Raw genomic sequence first — 22012 nt, 5'->3', positions numbered from 1 at the left:
GACAACAGAGATACAAACATCTAGAGAGAGAAATGAGACTATGGCTCAAGAAGCCAACACAAGTTTGTACAAACACCAAGTAAAGCTGACTGGAGTGCAAAGAGAGTCCCTCCAACATGTAACCGCTTAGTAAGCTATTTTCTCTGCTGCTAGCTTGTTTACTTCTCTTGCCCATGTTTTTTAAAGTGTTCTTCCAAATGTCTTCCTCATTTTTCCTCATGGTCTGTCACCATAGAAAGGTAGCAGGGTGTTGGGTCTTCAAAGCAAACAGGCAGATTTGTGCTGTTTCACAGTTGTCAACAATGTGTTTTCCTTTTCTGTTTGATTCCAATTTTCAGCCTGTAGCTGTGGAAACAGTCCGTAGGACCTGACAATTGTACACCAGCTGTGGAAACAGTCCATAGGAGCTGACAATTGAACACTGTTCTGTTAACAGGAGGCAAGTGGGAAGACAAAAACATCCACTTTTGTACTTCCAAGACTGATAAACACTCAGCGCACTGCTACTCACAGAACCCAGTTACAAATGAACTTTAAATCTCTTTACAGTCTTACTTTTTTCCAGAAGTGTTAAGGAGTTAGCACCGTGAGGGCCGGTCTATGCAGAGACACTTGGAAAAGTTATGGCCTGCTAATAGCCTATTTAACAGGTTAAATGAGCATAAATAAATGTGGGATTGTGTGTTTCACAAGATTTAATTTTATGCTAGTTTCTGTACTCATCGATTTTTCCCTTTTTTTTCCTTGGACAGCACCCATAAGGCAAACTCTATAGGCTCACCTTCTTCATACCCTCTTAATGAATGCATACAGGCAGTTAACTGCTGTAGGCCCTGGCATTTTTACCTTCAGGGGAAAGCAGGACATGCAGAAGTACAAGGAATGAAGAGCAGAAGGACTAAAATATCAGTTTAGATGGGCATCATTCAAAGTGCCTGTCTCTGGGCATAGCATCTCTCCTTCTCCGCAATGCGCTCCCCCATTAGCTGCCACGAAGGAAGGGGTGAAGTTGGGAGGAGCAGGGCTGACACAAAGTGCTCTGTTGATGGGTGCGGGTGTCTCCCATGGGCTCTTTTGGAGGCAAAGGGGCTGGTGAGGGCTGCTGCTGCTTCTGAGGCGCTTGGACTTTGAAGTGTTAAGAGTTTTGCCTCATCCCTTCTGTAGTCTGGTTGACACTTTTAATAATTTTCAGTTAGTAAGAACAGATAAGGGGGAAGGAACACAAAAATTTCATTTTGAAAAGTAAATGTGAAGTTTTAGTCATAAGGGAGGATTTGAGCAATCACATACTGGTATGATTTTGAAATGACTGGGCCTGGTACAGGGTCAGAGATCTTACATCCTGTGACATGCCATGACTGCCCAATACTAGTAAAAATGATTTTATTTTATTTTTAATAACTCAATATTTGCCCTGGGGTGCAAAATGTATGAGGTGGGCTTGTATCTCAGTAATTCGGATTAATGACTAGTGGTACCAGCTGGCTTCAGTTTACCGTGAGTCTTACATATTTGAAATCTGATTTTCTTTAAGAGTAGGATAGGTTCTTAAATCCCATGGCGCCTTCTTAATATTAGAGCATATATTGTCTCTGCTGAAATCATATAATTGTGTATTCACGGCCAACTCCTGGAGTTCCCTAATCTTGTTTGGATAGTACACTGAGCTTGTTAATAGCAAACAGCATTTTTTATAGCTGGCCCTGCCCTGGATCATTCCAAAGGCTGATATTTATGGGTAGAAGAGAGTTTGATGGTGTTCCAGCAACAGCCAGGACACCTGTAGACATAAACCTTATTTCACAGCCTGAGCCACCTGCATGTCATATTTCTGCGTTAACTTTGGAACCAGTAGACAATATATTTTAGGTAACGTGTCATTAAACATAGCACTTTTTTATTATTATTAATGGTGTTCTACATTCCTCATTTTTATGTTAGGGTTGCCCCATTGATCTGAAGTATGAAGTTAAGGTATACTAGGGCCAGACTGACTCTTGACATTCCAAGTTACTTAAAAAAGCCTTGAAATGGCAGCTGAGGATCTCCATGCAAGTTCTCCCATGTGCTGCTCTTGTATAGTAAGGATGAGGCTAATATAGCAGCTTATTTCAGTGATTCATAGGTCTGGTAACTCTTCCCAAGGGACTACTGCAAGCTGACAGAGCAGCACAGATTTGCTCCTCCACCCTTGCCCACAGGATCTGATTTCCCCTGTGTCTCCTAAAAATGGAGCATTTTCTTTTGTGAAACCAAATTGGGCTTAAAGTGCAGCAAGGAAACAAAGGGGTGATAGGACGTATTTTTGCTGGTTGGATAGCTGCATCCTTTGCTGTGTTTTAGTGCAGTTACAAGAAGCGTTAGTCAGAAGACTGGCACTCTAGACACAGCACTGCCAACTGCGTTAATCATGCCTCTGAAGAGGCAGAGAAAGCTGTAGTCCGGAGGTATTAAACAACCTTCAGGCCCAGTGTCTAGTTAAAATTAATGAGCCAAAGCCACCAGCATGCTTTGGCTGTTCTGCACTGCCCCAGCTATAGAAAGGAGATGTAAAACTAGTCTGATGGGTCAGATAAACACCATTTGAGGTTGGTTTATACTTCTAAGGAAGCACAAGAGGAGCTGGAACACCTGACCCACCCCGTTCCCACTTCCCTCTCCAAGTCATGGTGGTATTTAATCGCTAGTGTTTCCAAACATATTGAAAAATGTATTAATATGGAAAGCAGGCTAATTAAGAGATCTAGATTGTTCTTTACCTTAGTGTGCTAACATTGACTATAGTTTATAAAGCATGTAATTATGTTTCTGAGCACAGCAGTAAAATACACTGACAAGTTTTCAAGTACTGATCAAAAAGCATACATTAGAGTGACAACACTATTCTTGGATTTTGAAGGAATTTGGCCATATAATTGCCTTCATCTCAATAAAGAGAAGAAAATACAATTTGCTAGATCCACAAAAGCATTTAGGAGCCAGCACTCCATAAAAATCAATGGGAGATAAGTGTTTAAATGGTTTTGTGGATTTAACTGGTATGTAAATGACAGAAGTCCCTACCACTTCTGGACTCCTTATTTACAGGTGGAGGACAACATCGATTGCTGCACCTGTAAAATATCAAAGGAGTGAGAGAAAAGCATTCCCACACAGAGATTTCTGGTACCCACAATACTAGAGGTATAATGTCTCCTATGTAATGTAAGGGTTTTTTGGAAACAATTTACCCTGATGTTCAAAAAAGGAGTGTGTGCTTTCTGTAGCAATTTGTAGCATAATCTGATTCCTCAGTTCATTTAAGGGACCATACAGAAAATACACACATCAATATGTCAAGCCACGGTTTGAGGCAAAAGTAGATGTTCTGGACAACTGAAATCTTTTCTGATGTTTTCATACTTTAAAAAGGATTGATCTTCTGTCCCTGAAGTACCTTCAGCTCCCATTGATTTCAGAATTACTTTCAGATGCAAGGCTATAAAGGGTATGACTCAGTTGCCTTTATTCTCCACAGATATATACAACTTCTCAACAATTATATTAAAACATTATTCATGTGAAAAGGAAGGAAAAAAATGTCTTATTTTCTGTGTTCATCTTTTGTTTCATACATAGAAATTAGCAAACTGTGCTTACTAGGTTAGGAAAGACCTCATTAAGTCAAGCCACTGAAATAACTACAGTTTCACAAATAATATAATCATCACATCAAAAAAAGTTTGTCAGATAAACTGTCACAAATAGATAGTGAGCATTCAGTTTAAGAAAAACTCCTTAGTAAAGGACCTGTTTCTTTCCTCCTTAGCAATACTATAAATCAAGATAGTTCTGTAAACTTCATGGGATAAAAAAAAGCATCGGATGGATAAAACACACACTGCATCAGCTCAAACAAGAGATTCCAGATGGATTAAGAATAAAAGCAGTTTTGAGCAGACCTCACCCAGATCACAGGCACATTCCTGCCACTGTCTCCATAACGTGGTCTGATCTCTTCGGAAGCCCTCGCAGTGCACTGCTACTGTTCCCAGATATGAGGGCAGCATCCAGCATTTGGCTAGAACATCAGAACTGAAGCCAGAACAGCTTCCTGCTGAGCAGATCTGAATAAAATTATCCAGAGGGCTTTGGTAAAAATTAGTGGGCTTCAGTAAAATTACTCAACAGACCTTAGTAAAAATTAATTGCATAGCCTAGCCTAAAGCATAAAGGAAAACAGTACCAAATGAACAGCAGCTGGGTTTGGCTCACATTGGAAAGAGCTAATTCGATGCCGGTCAAAAAAAAAAAAAATTTAAATAAAAGGAGGGGAATTTATTGTGTCACTGATTCCAACAGGAAATGAAAGTAGATCTTTTTTTAAGGTTGTTTGTTGAGTCATACCCCTGTGAAATGTTCTTCTTTGTATTTCTGGGAATTATATGCAGTGCCAAAGTACCTTCTTGTTTAAACAATGTTTTGGATTGCCAAAGAGGAGAGGAATGTGTGCCATGTTACATGGTTTCTGTAATTTGGCATAAAGAAGCAGATGAGGCTGGTTTGATCCCTGTGGAAACCTCAGCTATGTTGAAGGTTCCTTGTGTTTGGTACCACTTTAATCAAAAGGTTTTGTATAACTCAACATCACTAGAATAATGCTTAGTTTGAGAAAGTACAGGGTTACAAATAGGAAACTGAAGAAATTAAATTCAGCCAGGCTGCGTAAGACTTTAGTGGGATTATGGAAAACACAAAACCATTCAGGCAGCAGGCTGGGTTGCCTAGAAATAGGGTAATTACTTAATGTGGTTTAAAAAAAAATCATTTACGCTTCTGGTGCCTGTACTACTAAGAGCTTGGTTATCTGTTTATTTTCTACCTTTATCAAGGCATAGGTTAGCCCTACATAGTATAACGAACTCACATCACTCTGCAAAATAATATTGTTTGGGGCAGCAGATGATACCCCCATTTCCATGGAAAGAGATTCATTTTTTCAAAGAATTATAGCCTTTGGAGTGAGAAAAGACCTGTTAGGTCATAAAATCTTTTCCTCTGCCAGTACAGGATTTGTTGCGTCTATGTATATTCATTAGTGTTTTGTTCAAGCTGGTTTTCAATAGAAGCAAGGGGACTTCCAGTGCTGAACTAGGGAAACAGAAGCACAGCTGAGTAGATCTCACCAGAAGTTTTCCCCTTATACCTTGTCTACTCTTACAAGCGTGGTATTAAATACACATTTTGCACTTTCAGAAATGTCTCTATACTATCCCAATGTTTATTACAATCACATTTTAATTTCAATGAATAATTTATTCTCTTTCAGACAGTTTTTGTGTCTCATATTCAGGTAGAATTGAGGTTACTGAAATTTAGGAAATGAAAATTGTTCCTTTCTGAACTTTTCTATGTCTCTGAATATAGTAACCAGGATGTAGGGATTGGCAGGGGACAATTTTGAAGAAAAAAACATGAGTTACATGTCAACGTAATGTAACATTTCACCTATCTGTGTCTTATCTGAATTTCAGACAAATCTGCATTATGGAAATCTATCTCCACTTTTGAAAAGGCTTCAACCTCTGCTCTAAATCAAATGAGAACTTGCATATCATTGAAGTTAAGGCCAAATAAAGGCTCTAGGTCAAGCATGTATTAAACAGTTTTTAACTGTCTCTAATGAGCTTGCTAGTTCAAAAAAACCAGCAAGATAAGTATAGATTCTCGTTCTCATTCATAAATGTTTTTCACTATAAAAACCTGATAATTTCACCTAAATCCAAATTTCTTAGGTGAAACTCAGCTCAGCTGTGAAAATATAGAAGGACTTACTAGCAAGTAGTTGGTCATAAACATTATCACTCACTATCAAATAAAATTTCTCATAATTTCATAGCGAACACAAGTTTTACTTGAAGCTGAACACAACATTATTTTTACTTCCCTTCATTTTAAATAAGCCTTTGTATGAATTCCCGAAGGCACTCCGGGGATTATTTTTTATTGATCTTACACTTTTTGTGCATGATAAAATGAATGTGGTCTGACTGATCTAGTGATAATCAAAATCCGTGTGTCCACACTGACACTCAAATTATCCTTTTGCTTTTACAGGGAGATAAAAGAGATATAAAAGTGCTAAGATGATTTCCTTGGCTTCTTGTTTGCAGTACTAACTGCTTAGCTTTGTTAGCCAATTTGTTGTGTGGTTTGGCTACTTTGTGTTGACCAGTCTTGGTATTTTAGAGTCTTTCCTAAAACATCATGCTAAGGACAATCTCCTCAAAGGCAGTTTTTTGTTTTGATTTTGTTTTCTGATGAAAGCAGGCTGGAACTTACTACTATCATTTGCCACTCAACTTTGTCATTTGGCTTTTCAACAAAAAGCTTTAGCAATATCAACCTGACTTCACTGAATATGATATGAATATATTCTACTATTGAAAAATCCTTTCAGTGATGCTTGTCTATGGGCATCTAGAATGACAGCCAGGAAAGAGACCTCCTGTGTGTGTGCCCACCTTCACATACAGATGTGCCTCTTGAAGAGGAAGGGAAAAACCAGGAGGGTATTTTTTACCCATACCTGATGAGAGTTTTGTATAGGAGTATACCATACCTCAGGAGTCTGCACTAACTTTCAGAGAGCTATTAGAAAGGTTGTGGGGTTTATAAAGCAGCGATGGTTCTAGACGGTATCATGTTGGTCAGTCTTGCTGGTGCTGTAATCAGCAAAATTGCTTAGCCTGAATTCCTTCAGTATAAACAGGAAGGTGGGACTGACAAGGTGTTTTCAAGACCTCTGATATGAAACACGTATTCTTGGTTATTGAAAAATCGGATCTGTCAAACTTTTGGCTTCCTGCCTGTCTGTATTCCCTCTGGCTTCTAGGGGCAGATTTCCAGCCGAGGTGATGAAGATTGAATGTGGTAGATTGCCTTCACAATAGCTGGTGCATAGACAGTCTGCTAAGGTCTGCCTGTCACATTATTTTTATAGGTTGTGACAACAGCATAGTCAAGTTTATGAAACAGATGATTCATACTATGTATAGCTTTTTATGCATGTAAAATGTATATACATATGTATTAAAAACATGGTGGAAACCGTTGTCAAAGAATACGTCTGCATAAGGAGACGCAGTAATTCTTCTTGAAGAGAAGAACCCACAAAACTGAAGTGATGCTCTGGCACACCAAAATGCTGAAATACCGTTCTAATGAGATAAGCAGCCATTTAAAATTTGTACTCCACTGTATTTTCAACTACACTATTTTCTATGCATCAAAAACTTTATTAGCAGTATAAGGGTTTATCTGGAAGTAATGTGCATTTATTTGTACATATTTTACAGTAAGAAACATGCTAAAAAGACCTGATAGTCAATTCTTTGGTTGAATGATGGTCACGTGGAATTTTACAACTGAACTGCAAGGACAGGCGGACAAGCAGAAGACTAGTGACGAAGACAAGAGTCTCTCTGCCAGCAGGGAAGAAGAGCTGTAATGAGCAAAACTCCCAACTTCATCTAATTTAGAGCCAAGCAGAGCTTCAGGAATGTGTGGGAATTAATCTTTTTATTTATCCAAAATGAAGGAAGAGCAAGCAGAATAGCACTGAAACAGACAGATTTGAATTCCCTCCTGAAAAACATTGCATCTAAATGCCTGACAGCTAAAGGTCATAAGTGCAACAGCAGATTTTTAAGACACTGTGCAGCCTTTCTATTTGTTCTTTTTTTGATGGGGGATGGGAAAGAGAGTCTGGGTTTTGACAATAATGTGATCATTGTTGAAAATTTACAGCAGTACAAGAAATGAATGGGGAATATAGTCAAAAGGAATAGGAAAATTAAAATAAATGAAGAAAAAAGTAATGAGTTTTCCTGACTTTGGCCCTAGCTAAGCAAAATGTCTAATCAGAGAGTCAAAGATTTGCAGCTTGAAGAGATGTGATCAGGATGTCAGCATAGTCGTGGTTTCTGCTCATCTGGCTTCTTACAGTTTCCAAATAACCATATCAAACCTCCACCTGTCTGCTCAAGCAATACAGTTTAACCCTAAATAAAATGAAATATATGAATAACCCATAAAATCATTTCATGTTGGGAATCTCATCATGTCACTATTGTTCTTTCATAGAAGCCAAGTCACATAGTTTGACTTAGCTTCCACGTAGACTTATTCCTATAGTTGCGGGCTTTTAGCACTCATGTATTTTTACATCCCCCTTTCCACAAGCTTTTTTCTCCTTTTACTTTGGCAGCTTGCCAGTATAGTAGCCAGATCCCCTATTACATGCCAATTAATCCTTTCTTGATGAATTTGAGTCATTTGTATTTTATTGTACACAGTACAGAAATACATTGTGGCAAAAAGAAGTAGAAATAGGGCATGGGTTAGTCAAACACAAAGCCTTTATTGTCCTCTATTAGATGTGTATTTATCGTTTGAAATTAATATAACCAATGTCCTGTTAGACTAGCCTTTCCCATTGTATTTGAGAAGGTTTGTAATATATCTTCCAACATAATACTAACAGCGTAACATGTGCTTTGTTTTAGAAACACAGGTGAGACATACAGATGAGATGCAGAGTTACAGTACTGTGCAGTTCGAACAAACAGAAATAATTGTGTAGTAGTAAAAGAAGAGGCTGCAATCAGTTTTAAAAGGCAATTCTAGTTAAGGAGGTTTCTGCATACCTGTAGCCTCTGCCCAGACAACAGCATGCTTGCTCCTGTTAGCCAAAACCCAGGACAGCTGCATGGTCCTACCAAGGCAAAGTATGTGTGAAGAGGCAATGGTAGGGCCGTCAGGAGACATTTTAATCGGATCGTCACAGCAGAGTATTGAATCTACCTCTGCTTAAAACACATTCTTAAATCCAGTTGACTTCAGTGAGGCTGCTCCCGTGAGCTAAACAGGGTGCTCAAGCACATCGCTGGGCAGCAGACTTGAGTTTGGCCTCCTTAGGGCACAGTCCCACATTATGACTGAGCTGAACAAATGGTCCACAGTATCTGAAAGACAGATTTTGACCCATCTTTCCTTTTCCTCCTTCCACTCCCCTTCCTGCCCCCTCAGCACACATTTACCCTCTCTCTCCACATTTTCCATCCCCTCCAACTTCAGTGCTTGGCTGACCCCTAGATAAACTCATTCAGTTTGTTCTACCAGCAAAAAAAGTCCATATTCACTCTTTTGACAGGTTATTTTCTGCCATTTTAATTAGCTGAGGTGCTCTGTTGTTCTCCAACAAGCACCAAAGCCAGTACAAAATAAATGGGTGTCCAGGACCAAGAGGGAAGGAGAGCTTGCAGGGAAGCAGGAGGGCTTCACTCTCATTGCAGCTGCTCTTAATTCATATCAGGTTGCATCAGCCACTGTTTAAAAGCAAAGTGACTTCTGAAATTGCAGCATAGTGCCACCACTTTAAACACATTTGTGTTCATAAAGGCATTGGCTGAACTGATCTTGTTAAGTCCAGTTTCAGTTATAAAATCCTACAAAGTCGCTTTATTGCATAATATTATTATGATGCCTAGATGCTTCACTCAAAAGTCAAAAGGAATTCAAGCTCTGCAACACAACAAAACTATGTAGCCAATTAGAAGACATAAACTGTTCAGACAGAAATGTCTGTATGTTTAAAAATAAGAAGGATTTCACTTTTAACCAACCTTATAACACATCCTTGTATGTATCCTTTACTTGTTAATCTGATTTTATTTCATTTTAAAAAGAGGCTTTGCATACTAATTCAGATTAATCAGGTCTGACTGCATGTAATTAAAAATTAGTAAGACAAAGGCAGACCCTAAATCAATTCTTAAAGAACATCTTCCTTCAACTACAAAAGATTAGACTTTATGCATCACTTGCTCTGAAAGGAAAAACAGTTATTACTGAAGAGCATGCTAACATTTTATCATTAAAAAATGAAGCACGTTTGCCTAACAAAATTAAATGATCTAGACAATAAAGCACATTTGCAGAGATCAAGAATGACAAAACCAACAGCAAAGTAAAATCCAATGCAAAAAATATTAAAGCCCATTCCCGCGATGAGCTTCTGGCAAGGGACCTCTGCACAATAGAGGTCATATACCCTTAAGTGTTTGAATTGGATATAACCCAGGGAACTAAACGCGAGCTTGCAGTGAGAAAGGTATTAGTATTTTTTGTGCAATTTATGTACAATGCAAGCTGTACCTTAAGTTGGATGAAAATTAGGAAAACTACCTCAATTCACAGAGTAACAGAATCACAGAATGGTGAAGGTTGGAAGGGACCTCTGGAGATCATCTAGTCCAACACACCTGCTAAAGCAGGTTCACCTAGAACAGATCGTCCAGGCAGGTTTTGAATGTCTCCAGCGAAGGAGACTCCACAACCTCTCTGAGCAGCCTGTTCCAGTGCTCTGTCACCCTCAAAGTAGTTTCTCTTTGTGTCTAGATGGAACCTCTTATGTCACAGCCTGTTCCCATTGCTCCTCATCCTGACGTTGGGCACCATTGAAAAGAGTCTGGTCCCATCCTCTTGACACTCACCCTTGAGATATTTATAAACATTGATGAGATCCCCTCTCAGCCTTCTCCAGGCTGAACAGACCCAGCTCTCCCAGTCCCCTTCACAACCAAGGTTACGTCCTCAGTTATTATATGTGAAAGGAACAAAGGAAGACTAAAATTCAACTCTACACCCAGCAAACGGGCCACATTCTGCCCTTTACAAGTCCCATTCCTGTCATTTAATGTCTCTCAAAAGAGCCTTCAGCCTGCCCTAACATGCAAGTAAGTATTCCCCTGCTCTCACTGTCTCTGTCACACATCATATCAGGGCAGGAAATATGACTTGGTGAGGTTATGATCATGGTGGCAGTAGAAGTCCTGCTTCAGGGCCCAAATATAAACCACTGTGGCCGTTATTGCCTATGCAGGAGAACCTCAGGGAGGGATAAGCCTCGACGTGTTTGTTTACAGTGGCACATCCTCGAGAAATGGAAGACCTCACTAGTGAAGGCTGGGGACACGGCACTCGCCTCCAGCACCCAGCACTGACTTGCTGCACCTGGAACGGATGCTGCACTTCAGCTCAGGGGGCCAACAGCCCCAGAAATACAAGTAGGGATGACTGGCATTTACTAAATCTTTATTCAAGAGCGTAGCTTTTTCCCATAAAAGGTATTTATTTATATTAAACCTCAGAAGTTGTCATTAAAATTATAATTCAGTATATTGAATATATTGAATACATTGAATTCAGCTCTTCAGAGGGCATCCAGTCTCCATTGCTGTGACCACCAAAAGTCTTACTAACTTCGTTGGGCTCAGCATTTTATGATGAACAGTCTCTTGTCCATGTCACTGTCTGCTTACAAATGTCTGCTGAAAGCATTTTGAATAACAAGGGATTTCAGAAGACAACACAGTTACAGTTACAAATATATTAAATATAGAGCTTAAATTTATCTCAGAATATGTAAGACATCCTCTGTGAAAGCTGTGCAATGCAAGTACACTTTCTATTTTTGGCAATAATTAAACTATACTATGAAGAGTTATTAGACTAAATGACACTGTAAACCCCGAAAGCAAAAGAGCTAACAACCCAATATGCTGTTCTTAGTCCTGTCTCATACTTCATTCTTTTCAGCTCTACTGCAAATGAAAATTAGACTCGATGAAAACTAAAAAGGTATGCTTTTTTATGCATGGGCTAACTTATTTAGCTAGATGAGAAAATAAATACTGTTTACATTTTTCTGTTTAGAAGTGTAAATCCTTCCTGCTGCATGAATTTGTAAAGTAAAATTGCTCAGTACTTATATGTCTCTCATGCTTATCTTCTAAATCAACGGTGATAAAAACAGGATTTTGAAAGTAATAGAGTATATAATAGGAAATTCCCTTTGTCACTTGCATTAACACAGTGATATGAAGTACAAAAATACAAAAAAAAAAAAAAAAGACTATGATTCTGACAATAGCCAATTGGAAGATAAACTTATCATGGATTATATATCTCCTTTTAAATAATGCATCACACGCTTCTCTGAAACACCGCAGTTCCTTCTCAAGGTGTTGTAAAAACTGAGCAACCTGAAGCATATTTATACAGATTAAGTGGTTTCTAATACTCCAAAGAGCACTTAATCTGCATGAATGTGCTTTGTGTTGCTGTGTGCCTCCAATGCCTGAACAAGGAGCCTAAGTGATTCTGAAAGTCAGCAGCACATTTGTATTTTGATAAGTCATAGGCAAAAATGGGAGAAGTATGTTAATTGGCCCTGGCAAGCAAGACAGGCAACTGGCAATCAGAGGCTTTCCAGCCTGAGCTTCTTATTCTCCAGCCATGTCCTTAAAACATCTCAAATTATACTAATAATGCCAGTTATTATGGTAATATGGACTAAAAAATGGAATAATGCTGGAAATGATGTATCCTTGATAAAATGTTCCATAATCAGCATGACTAATGTTTATTAAAATGCTGCCCTAGAAACTGAAGCAAAGGCCAGATGTTTTACCTTGGGGGTTCCGTTATAGCATTTTTTAAATATTATGTGTTAATCATTTTTTCTATATAGATCATCTAAATGAGAGAACAGCAGTAAACACTCAGTAAAAGAACTTTCATATTCTGCCACCTTTGTCCATCAGAGCCAGAAGATGGTTATTCAATAGGAGGCCAAAATACCTATCAGGTATCCTGGAAGCGAAATACACACACAGGAAAAGAGAATTTTAAAATATAAATAATTGACCTTTACACCAGTTCCTCACTATGTCCCATATAGATTAAAATAAGAGGAAGAAATTACACCAGCAGAATTAGCACGACTGATTGCTCTTACCAACTAGTGCGGGGGAACAGACTCAGCAGTCATCCCTTGTTGCGGATGTCCTTCCTCTTCTAGTGTCTGAGATGAGGACACAGAGATATCGTGTGGTGTGCAGGAGGAAGACATTCTCCCACTCTCTTTGCTTGTAGAAAATAAAGAAATTTGGTGATAGATAGGTTTTGAAGGCACTACGGCATATGCTTCTCATATAATTCATGGAGGAAAACCTTTGAAACATTGTCAGAACATTGCAACATCTGCTGCATATGTTTCATACAAAATACATACAAAGAATCAACACCTTTTTTTTTGTTGTTTTACTCTATGCAAAGTAAGAGTGTGTGGGATATTGTAGAACACGTAACAAATATTCTGTACAAACTACTTTTCCAGCAACTGGGTCCCAGAGCTGTATGAATATCTCCAGAAAGCAGAGCCCAAGGCTTTAAAAGTATGTGAAATGAAAAGGATACATCTGTCAGCTGGTATGTAGCACAGGAGGCAAACTGCTGACTGAATTGGCAAGGGAGAACCGAAGATGGTAATGAAGACAACACTAAAGTCACTAGAAGAGATGGAAGGCAACATTTGTCGGTCTTCAGTTCAGCATGGTTCATAGCACTGGATCATTTGGAATAGTTCATTGGTTCCTAAGGCATAAAGGTACTTTCTTCATAAAGTACTCATCCCAGATATCTTCTACTGATGCCTGTCCTGAAAGACAGAAACAGTTTTCCAAGCTAATAAACAATTCACAAAGTGCTTGCCACAGAAGAGCAAGGAACATTTGGGGTTCATAAAAGGCTACTGCAATAGCTGTGAGGAAAAAAAAAAAAAAAAAAAAACAGTGAAGGAAAAATTATGAATGGCTCAGAGTTGTCTTTTCTTGTTTATGGTTTTTGTAAGTTTATTTACTGTAATACTATAATCCTAAAGTAGCATTCTAGGCTGTCCCCAGCCTCAGGGAGAAAGAGAGGTCTGCCATAATATCTTTGAAAGGGAAAGCTACACGTCAAGAAAAAGACAGGCATATACATGGATGGTTCAACCCAAACGGTTAGGCTACAATCCTAAATTATTTCCACAAATATATTTGTGTGGGATGTGCACTAATTTCAACTGTTCAGACACCCACATGTTGAACTGGTCCTTTATGTGCATAGGAACAGGATGTTTTCTACCTTGTCAGCTTAGTATGTTAAATAAAATCAGCGCAACATGCAAAGCACATACCGAACTGCTCCTTTCTCACATTTGTCACTTTACTGAAGCCATAAAACTTGGGCATGCACAGGGGGGAATCAGTGGTGTTTGTTTTTTTAAAATGCTTGGGTAGAAGTGTGGTTATTTGGCGGATGAAGCTGTGTTGTATTACAGATGGAGCAGAACAGACAGATCCTCCACCCTTTTTGGGTGCTCAGGAGTTGAATTCTAGCATTCATTTCAGAGGTGCAATAGAGTTTTCCCTGCTATCATTAATGCTGTCTTTCTGTTGTTGCTTGGAGGTTTTAATAAACCTCTAAGGTGCCCCAGAAAGGAAAATCTGCAGGATAGCCAATCCACAGTAAAACCTTTGGCTTTTGAAAAAAAAAGCCTAGCAGGTCCAGTGCCATAACACTGCATTTGATTCACATGCTGTAGGATGGTTTCTTCTGCATTTTGCCACACTCTGCTTCCAAGGGAAATTAGACCATATGGTGAGCAATCTCCCTGTGTGTGTGCAATTTACCATCTTTGCCTCTAACAGGTGTAGGTATCGCAGCAGGAATGGACTGGCAGGATTTTTGTCACTCGGTTGTTTGCCCGCAGTGAAAGGGCACCCTCCATCATGGCCAGTCTCCATCTCTCCATCCTCCAAACAAATGAAGTGCTGGGTGCAGCATGTTGCCTGACGCTGAGCCACCTCTGCTATGCCACTACCAGGTTGCATTTTGAACTGGTGTTGTCAGGCAGCTGTTTTCAGCTTCCCCATTATCATTGTCATTCCTGTATTCAAATTGTACCATGCTACTGAGACACAGCTCCTCCAGGATCATCACCTCAGCTTCTCTGTTGCCTCCCACCTCCCCCAGCTCTGGGCCTGCCACCCTGTCCTCCAGGGCTGCAAACACCATGATTCTCCTTCCAGCTGGTTGTCAGGGCCAAGGGGTCCTGCCAAGTGCCAGCACACTTTTGACATTTCTTTTTGGGGGGTTGAGCTCAGCCATGGATACAGGGACCAGAATGTCCTTTTAAGGCAACAAGGGATTTCATTGTCACTGCTCTTTGTGTAAGTCTCCCTCTCTTACCAGTTGGAAGAAATCGTGGTACAAAAGATGTTCAAAACACCAAGAGCGATAACCTTTTTCAAGTCCACCAGTATTTTTACATCACCCTATTGTAGATTTAAGTTTCCCCAAATTCCCCCTTTCTTCTCCCTTTACCTTGTCTTTCTGGCTGAAGCTCTTGCCAAGTTAATGAATCCAACATAAGCAGGCAAAGCAGCACAACAATCCAACCAAGACAAAGTAGTCATAAATTATTACAGGCAGCTCCAAATCCAATCTTCTGTTGTCTTGGTGACTGACTGGGAAGCATCAGTAATTTTTTTGTTTCTTCTCAGGCTGCAAGATGTCATCCACATTTGTCTGTCTTCCCTCTCCCCCCTTCCCCGCCCACCCAGAGACTTATTTTTCCAGCCCTTGGTGTTACCCTCTCTCTCTCATCTTGTTTTCTGATGAGATAGCAGCTTTGGAGTTAAGCAATCCTTGAACTTTCAGTACTATCTACTACTGTAACTTTTCCTTCACCATTTTATTATTTTTTAACAGAAGCTCTGGGGCACTAGACCCTTAGTCCTGTGAAAAGTCCCCTTCTCCCTGTAGTTCTTGCATTTCTATTTCATACGTTGTCATGCAGCCTTGTGTGACTTTTTATGTCAGTTGAGGAACCAGTATGCCACTTTGTCACCTTGCTGCTTTGTGTTCCTCTGGTTCCTTTCTGTCAAGCACACTGATATTTCTACAGCCAATCTCTGACTTGGATAAAGCACAAAGCAAATAATGGGGCTGACCTCAGCCTGGAAAATAACCTGGACACATGGTACTAAAGGGGCTCAGGACACCATTTCCCCTTGGCACTGCTTCTTTGCTCTCTTTTTTGTTGCCATGCATGCTCCACATAGAAGAAAACCTCTAAATTTTTTTATTTTAATTGAAAGTTAATATTTGTGTGGTTTTCATTCTCTGCTCTGTAAGTACTTTTTTTTAATATTTCATGCTGCCTGGAAAACACATAGGGGTGAGGCAGTTTATACCGTCTTCAGCTATATGAGCAATGATGGACACTAATATATCATATATTTACTTCAACTAACTAAATATTTTGTCTTGCATCAAGAGGGAGCATAGAAATTTGTGCAGACAAAACATGTATCAGGTATGGAAAACCGATAATACAGAATGTCTGTGTATTGATGCCACAATATTGTAAGAGTAAGAAGTTTACAAAAGCAAAAAGAGATATGGCATTCCTATCAACCTACCTTTGATAGGTTGCCTTTGCTGCCTTTGAAAATTTCCTCTTTAAAATCTGAAAGCACTATATAAGAGTATAAGCACACACTACATTTAGGAATTAGCTGGAGTTGTGGTGTTATATGCCTGTAAGGCAACATTTTGCAAATCTGTCACTAAGAAGACACAATGTAGAGATGCTCTTTATGAAAGCGGATGGGGGGACGTGTTCAGTTTGAAATGGGTCATTGCAATAGTATCTCAGTACCACGTATTAGAATTAAAAAAAGAAAAAATATTACTCTGGTGTTCCTATTGTTAACTACAGATTATAACACAAGTAGGTTATTTTCACCTACATTTATATAGGCAACTTTCATCAGGTTTCTCTTTCATTTCCTAAACAGGAACATAAGAGTAAATTTCTTGAATGTTCACAGTTGGGATTTTTAATTTCCAATTCCCATAAATAGTTGCACTATTAAAGATGACACCATGATTACTCATCTTAAACAAAGAGAAATTGTGAAGATGGCTGGAGTTCAATTCAGCAGAGTAAATACTTGTAATACAGCTATATATGGAATAAATTCTTCTTTAAAAGCCTGAACACATATCAAATTTACATCTGAGATTAGAGAAAGACCCAAGAAAATGGTGCCAGTCATATTCTTGGCACCCATCAACAGGGTAATGCTGTCAAATGTGGTATAAATTTCCTCTTAACACATTGTACATTCTGCTTATCTTGCCTCATCCACAGCAACACAGACAGGAGGAGGTGGAGGCTGGTGATAGCTTGGTGACCAGACAGGACAAACAGGTGGCCCTTAAACACCCAACAGCATCAGTGTGTCAGAGACCACATCCAAACAGCCCAAAACAAAGGAGTAATCTCCACCAGGAAGAAATAAATGAAGGAGAGGACTCCTTCAGCCGATTCAATAAACCAAGGAGTCACAGAACAGCAGGAATAATCCCGTGTGCTTGGTGATCATAGCATAAAACACATCTGTGAGCAGAGGATCCAAAAAGAGGCTGGTAAAACAACAGAGAAGGGAAGAAAAGCCAAGAAGCAGCATCTAAAAAAGGGAAAGAAGGAAAGAGTTAGGTAGCGAATTGAGAAAACATTTGCTGTCATGATGGAAACGATTAATGGCACCCTCTGGCAATAGCTGTTCACTCAGCAGCAGTGGGGTTTAGGATGGTTTTGGGAGTCTCCACCTGCTTTCTTTTCCTACTTCTAGTTTTTCCCCACTGCACCCTCACTTCTGCTGGCACTGTCACTTTTTACAACCTGGACAGAAGCATTGCTCCCACTTGAAAAATAAACCATCATAAATAAAAGTCAAAAGAAGGGCTGGCATGGAAGCAAATAGATGAAGGGGTGAGGATTGCTCAATATAGCACCGTTATTAAAAAGTGAACTTTGCCATTCTGTCCTGTGCGCCTTCACAACAACTCCTTGCTCTGATACTACTGTGCTCTGCTCTAATCACTTCCAAAGCAAAAACAGGTGGATGCGACCAAATGATTCACCCCTCCTGCCTGCCTTGGCGCCCCACTCCCTCAGGCGAGGGCAGGCGGGGATCCTCAGCGAGCCCGGGGATACAGGCGCCCACCGCCTCGGCATCTGAGAGCGGCTCTGCTGGTTGTTTCCCCTCAGTCAGAAATCTAATGCGAAAGGACAAGCTAGAAAGGTCGGTGGAGGAGTCTGACATTCCCCTCTGCACAGCAGCACTCCTTCAAAAGGGGAGATGAAAGGCAGCACCTCACCTTCCTACCCGCCTCCCCAAAGCCACCTAACCAAGAGTTTGGTTGTTAATATACTCTCTGGGAAAGTGGGATGCTTAAAAACACATTTTAAAGATGAAATAGCCTCAATCACATTTTGGAAAGTGCTCTGTACAACTGATAACAGTTGGCGTGCAGAAAGAGTACCTCTCCACGCAGCAACTCTTCCTGGTTTTGGGATTGCAGGTGGGCCAGGTGCCATAACTGGCAGATGCAGAAAGCCCAAAGGTAAGTAGAGTTTTTCCAGAGAACTGCCATGTTGTGAGAGACCCCAGAAGCTACACAGTCCACCACTACTGCTCATGGCACTTCACAACCAGAGGTGGGCTGTGCTACCCACTAGAAGGTCAGTGCTGCACAAAGTCCACCAGAGTCCCATTTTAAGCAACTTCACTCATATACAGCTTCCAGATCTCATTTTTATCTATATATGCCTTTAAGTTTCTTATAAAATCGAAGCCTAATGCAGTCTTTCTGAGAGGTACTCAGGCAAACTCTGGATGTCTACTCTGTATCAAGAGAGTTGCCCTGTGCCCTGACCTGGTTTATGTCTGGGTGCTATAGGGCAGTCTGTCTGTAGGTCCCACTTCTGGATAGTCCTTCAGGGCAGGTGTAGGCAGCAATGTAGAAGGGCTGTGCTGTTGAACACTTGAATCTTGTCCCTGAATTTAACAGTGAAAGATTTTTTTATTAAGTACTCTAGCTATGCACTGATTAGTTCAGATATGCACACACATACATATTTATGTGCACATGTGTATGCAAATATATACTTATACATATTTTGTATTATATTAATTTCTCATGTATAATCTATTTTCTAAACAGATGGTTGCACAGAAAAATACGGCAGGTCTTGTTTGATAAGTATTAGACCTGCCAGTGGGCACAAACCAATATTTTTTTATTACACAGAGTATTCATCTCATGTTACTGTAAGTTTGAATTACACATGACAGCTCACATCTACCTGTTTGTACACATCCTAACTGGGAATGATTTACTACTACTTAGGAAAAGGATTGCTCATTTTTTTGTGGTGTCCCCACCTTATTTGCAAGTTAATGAACAAGGCAAACCTTAGGCAGCCTTAATTTAGTTTGCTCTCTTTGGTCTTGAATCCCTCATCTGTACACTGCCATTCAGCACAGCAGGGGTGTCAGGTTCCCAGACCAGAACAATTCCAGTCCCTCTAATGATTGAGTGAACTTTGTCTATGGCTTTCACTGAGGTAATGGAGTCCACAGGGAGCAACGATCAGATCTGAGGTATAACGAAGGTCACTCTCATCAAGATATTTATTTATTTAAATTAATAAGAAGGCAGAAAAAACACCTATCCTGAGCTGTAAAAACTCTTTTTTGTTATATAAGCTACAACCAGCAAATAAAACTCTATCACACGAAGAAACAATAAGAACTTCTGAAATGGAAAATGAAGAAAAATGCATAATCTGCACTACATGCTTCTCATTAGACTCTCCAAAGTCTCATTTTACCACTCGTATATCCCTGCTGAGGTGATTGGCATGCAGCTTGCGGTGTGGGATAGCTTGCTTAGAGTTTCCCAGGTTTCACAGGTATAAGTACAGATAAGCAACCAGAGAAGTTAGAAAGACAAACACAGGATAAAGAGAAAATCTTTGTGAATCATGTTCACTTTATCTTACTCAGGCGGGGTAGCTAAATCGGCTACATAAAACGTGGCTGCATTTGCTGTCTAGACAAAGTTAAGCTAGCTGAAAAGGTAAATTCTTTCTTCTTTTAAAGAAGGGATGTGCTTGTGGAAGATACTGCCGAGATAACCCTGGGGGATGAAGTCTACCCTTTAGCCACAGCACAGCAAGCACATATGGAGTAAGCCACATTTCTGAGACTCCTGTACTGTGGAGGGGCCTCTACAGTCATAAACTCCAAGATCTGAACTGTTAATCACAAAATCTAACAGTAATATGGGGATAGGGAATGAGATTATTTTTTAAACACTGGGGGAGAAAGCTTAGAAAATGTTATGTTTCAAATAGCTAAGATCAAGAAGCAGGTCCATGGTTAGTGGTGTTAAGGACAGGTCCAACTCTAACCTTCAAATGCTTTCAAAAACAGCAGAACACAATGCTGGATAGTGCTGCAAATCCAAGCACTGTTTGTGGGGCTCTTGCAGTGAATACAAAGGTGACTTTTGGTTTAAGTCAATATGCTTTAGCAGACTCCTCTAATGCAAACAAACAAACAAGACAACCAACCAACCACTAATAATGTCTGCAAGTAAAATGTCATTTCAAGAAAGCAAGAAGGTCAAAATGATCTTTGTGAATGAAGTTTTCTTTAACAATATTAAAGACATAACATGTTTCTAAGGTCTGGTATGAATGGGGTACATGGCTGTAAAGTTGAAGCTGTTCTCTTTTGGTTTGGCTCTTAAGGGCTCTATATAATTATTCTTTCCCCTTATCCATAATAAATGAGGAGAAGAAGCTCTTTGTATTTTCTAAGTAATCGCAAAATAGGTAAGGAGAACCTGGTACATCATTTCTTTCAACTCTTGGAAGCTCCTAAATAAATTACATCTTCCTTACTGAAGGATTCACAGCAGCGCTGAAGAATCTTTGAAGGACCCATATTTCTTCCAGAGAGGGTATCTCATGGTATATTTCCATCCCTGCATCTTGGATTTTAAATTCAGCCTTTTTTTGTTGTTTTTGGGTTTGTTTTGTTTTGTTACAAGGAGATTTGAAGCTGTGGGTTTAGTCTGGTTTGGTTTGCTTTGGGGTTTTTTGTGGTTTTTGTTTTGTTTTCTTTTCTTTTCCTGAAACTGCCTGACTGCTTGATTCCTGATCACAATCCTGTTGACACAACTTCTGGACAAGCTGACCTTCATGTCTATATGACTTCCCAACTGTATCCTATTCCGATCCTCCAGACAACCCATCCTGGCTGTGCCATGCAAGCTGTGAATGTTTTCCTCTATTGTGCTTCCTAGCCCCTTCCTCACAGACAGAATCTTCTGCTCAACATGAGCATGTCTGAGATTTTCTTAAAAAAAAAGCATGCTTTCAAATTAATGTTTCTGCCTGGGATTTTGAGATAATTCTTGTCTTCTATTACTCAGAAAGTTCTGAAGATTTCTTGTTTTATAGCTATAAATATAGGTGGCTTTTTTTCTTTTTTCATTAAGCTCGGCTATTTTGTTTCCTTCTGGTGTCTTTGTTAACTATTTAGGATTTTCCCTTGTAGCTTCTTTGAAATGTGACAAGCATTGTTCTATCTTAGCAGTTCAGAACTTAAAGTAAAATTTCAGTACTCTATCTTGCCACTTATCTGTCACTCATAATACGCAATGTAGCTGAGATGAAAATAAATGCAACTCTCTTGAAAAACTCTGAACATCCTCCATTCCTACTAATTTCAAGAGAACTGTAGCCTATTAACAGCTCTGAAGCTTGACTTCCACATCCTGACTAGTCTTGTTCATGAAGTCGTCTGCTCCTTTGCAAAGCACATCATGAATGCCACCACTGGTGCCTGGCAAAATTTTCCCGCGGTACGCTGACATCTGCTTCAGTTAAAGTAAATGGGTTTAAAATTGTCCCTTTGCATTTATCTAGCAAAATCCTGTTTATAATGTCCTTTTAACTTAAACTTCAATTACAACTTCCTGAAGTCCCTACTGTATGTAAAGAAGGGAGTACTTCACTCAGGTTTGCAAAATGGACGACTGAATTACTATTTCTGCGTATCCAAAATGTTGTTTGGTAACCATTTCAAAGTAGTGAAATAAGATATTTAAATTAATTTAAAACCCAAATAATTCTATTGGTATCAGTGTTGAAACACTGATGGGTATTTTTTACAATTTCGTGTAGCTCTTGTTTAACTGCTTTTTAAGGAGCATAACT

This window comes from Caloenas nicobarica, chromosome 2 (assembly GCF_036013445.1).
Source record: "Caloenas nicobarica isolate bCalNic1 chromosome 2, bCalNic1.hap1, whole genome shotgun sequence".
NCBI lineage: Eukaryota > Metazoa > Chordata > Aves > Columbiformes > Columbidae > Caloenas > Caloenas nicobarica.
The sequence above is the reverse complement of the archived record's forward strand: the minus strand, read 5'-3'. Positions refer to the sequence as shown.